Genomic DNA, 3,051 nt, shown 5'->3' with positions numbered 1-3,051 from the left:
TATCACAAATTTATTTACACTCTACTTTCCTGAGCAAATCTAGTCCTTGGAGTGAGTCCTATCTGTATTAATATCTTAAATATTTTAATAACATAAAAACAGTGAATGAATGTTTACTACTTCACTGGGGAAAATGAGCATAGCTATATTACAGTATGAATAGCTTAGTGTAGATATAAGGAAAAGCATATTTATATTAAGGACAGTTACATACACAAAGAAACTCCCAATGAAATTTATTATGTGAATACTTTCACACAAATCATTAAAGATGCCACAGTAATCCTCTGACTTTAACTGGCTATTTTGGATTCAGGGAAGTCGATTAGTTGAGAGCCCTGGATATTCACATTTTCTACATTTACAAATGGATCTCCAATCTGTTTATTGCACATTTTTAAATCTGAAAGGATCTGAATGGTCTTTTCATTGACTCTTGTTTTTTTGAGTGGAATCTGAGACCCCAGGAAATTGAGCTGATTGTCAAAGTTAACACTGTCAGTTGCATATGCACTAAGGACTGGGAATTCATTCTCTCCAGTACCATATCAGTGTTCTTTCTACTACTTGGGTGATTACTACCCTCTTATTCTTCTTCATTGTTGTTGTTGTTTTTTTAACCTCTATTTACTCAGCGATGTCCTCTATATTAAATCCAAGTTGAACACCCAACACCTTTCCTTTGACCATCGTTGCCCAACATCAGTGGCTCAATACATTTTTCATTTTACTTTGTTAAGAGCATATTACTGAATAAGGGTCTTATCTCCTCCTTTTGATAGAAAATATATTTAACAAGTTTAGCAATGTTCATGATACTCAATTCTAGTGACGAGGTAGGATAGGTGTAACTTATGACTCTTACCATTGAAGTCATTATTTTTAGAAATGGGAAGAAATAGTGTGGGAAAATACTCTCACCACTGATGAAAAATCACGTTTTCACAGGGTTTGCAAACAGGGAAATATTTGTGGTTTTGTCTCATATGTTTTGCTTTTTTTGGCAAAAGCAAAAGGCAGTTTTCTTTGCAATGAAAACGGCCTTTCGTTTTCGCCAATGCTTCACATCCATTTTTGCCAAGCAAAAAGCTGTTTTCCCAGGAGAAAACAGCTCAAGCTGAAATAAAAGTGAAGCACTATTTGTAAAATTTTCCTTTTTGAAAACAAAAATCACTCTACTCAATATGAATGCCACCTGAGGGGCTCTGCATGGAGAAAGATAATGGGAGAGTCATGGTTAAACACAAATGGAAACAAGCTTATCTGGGTGATAGAAAAAGAAGTCCAAGGTCACATGTGTGACATTTTTAAAATCATGCCTAGAATTAAAACTAAGAGCCCAGTCTTCATCTCTGTGATCCAAATACTTCTCAAGAATAATTCTTAAGTTGGGTGTGATAAGGCATGTCCATAGTTCCAGCTACTCTTAGCTACTTGAGAGGCTGATACAGCAGAATGGCTTGAGCCCAGAAGTTCAAGACCAGCCTAGGCAACAGAGAGAGATCCCACATCCAGCCCCTTCAAATTAATAACTCTTAAATTCTGCTCATTAGTTTCCTTGATGCCATTTTCTCTAAAAGGCTTCTGTATTAATAACAACATTTTTCATGCCATGATTCATTTTGATACTCAACAAAATCCTGCAAACTTGAAAGAGCAGGCACTGTGTCTATTTTCTGTAAGTTCACCAGACATTTAATGGCAAGGATGGTGTAGCTCATGTGGCAGGTTTAGATAAGGAGTCTATAGTGCAGTAGGGTCACTTTGCCAAGGAGATTAAGTGCCATAATCAGGACTAGAACCCAGGAGAGCTGATTCCTTGTTCCTTGTGCTTGGCCCTGGCATTCTCAATAATACGCTGATCAGAATGTGGTCATGGAATCTGTTTTTATTTTTGTTCTATTTTGTCTTACTTTGCATATCCCTCAGCATAATATCTGGATATTTTTTGAGTAGATCAACTTTGTGGATAAAAGATAACCTTTATAGAAAATTTAAGTTTTGGACAAAAAAGAGAAGTTTTCAGTAACCATACCAATTGAAAATAAATGATAAAGTAACTATCACCTTTGAGACAGTCAGAAAACACCATGGTAGAACAAAAGGCTGGGATCATAAAATAAACCCTTGGGTTCAACAAGCTATTACCCTTTGTAAGCATGGTATGTTGTTTTCTACTCTAGTGCTCTTTTAACAAGACCTGTCATGAGACCTGATAAAACCAAAAAGCAAAATGTTTGCACCAGATGAAATTGTTACCAGGAGAAAACCTAAATAAACCCTCTAACTTCATTTATTAACATAAAATCAACTAACGTTTAGTCAACATAAAATCACTGATTTTTGAGGTCATACAGGTGGGCAATACAGTACTAGTTTCCCACTAACTTTGTTGTAGATAACACCTCTGACATGTGGGTTATGATGATAATGGTTGCTTAGGTTAATTTGCAGGAATTTGAAGACCTCTTTACTGGAAATACTGACTCTTCACTTGGTCCTGCAGATGTCTGATGGGTGACTGGAAGAAGATGAAAAGGCTTGGTTTCCTTTTCTTCATATTTTGTCTGTCTACCTTGTAGCCTTAACTTTTGGGTCTGACACTACTCTGCTTAGCATGTAGCTATGTTGATTGCCCATTGGAGTTGGTATATGTGTTCTTCTATCTCACCCTTGGGCTTTTTGAGTAGCTATAGAAGTCCAAGCACTTAATGTCCTTTAGCCCTATCATAAGGCCCAGATTGAGCCACAAGGCCAGGATGTTTGCATAAGATTATGGTGCCAGCTGCAAGAGTAATTCAGCAGTTCCTGAGACAAATTGATCATGACCTCCCAGTAGTCTGAGTCTTGTGCAAGAAGAAATATCTTTAGGAGTGATGTCACTATCCAGTGGAAATTACCAGAATTTAGCCCACCCCAGAAATCAGAAAAAGCTTATATTTCCCTTTGTTCATGGAGTAGCCTGATTCTGTGATTGATGCTGTTTCCCCTCAACTGAAGTCTCAATCAAGCCCTTGCCTATGTGCTCCCAAAACTTGACTCAGTTTTGTT

The sequence above is a fragment of the Sciurus carolinensis genome, chromosome 12, assembly GCF_902686445.1.
Source record: "Sciurus carolinensis chromosome 12, mSciCar1.2, whole genome shotgun sequence".
NCBI lineage: Eukaryota > Metazoa > Chordata > Mammalia > Rodentia > Sciuridae > Sciurus > Sciurus carolinensis.
This window is presented reverse-complemented; position numbering follows the sequence as displayed.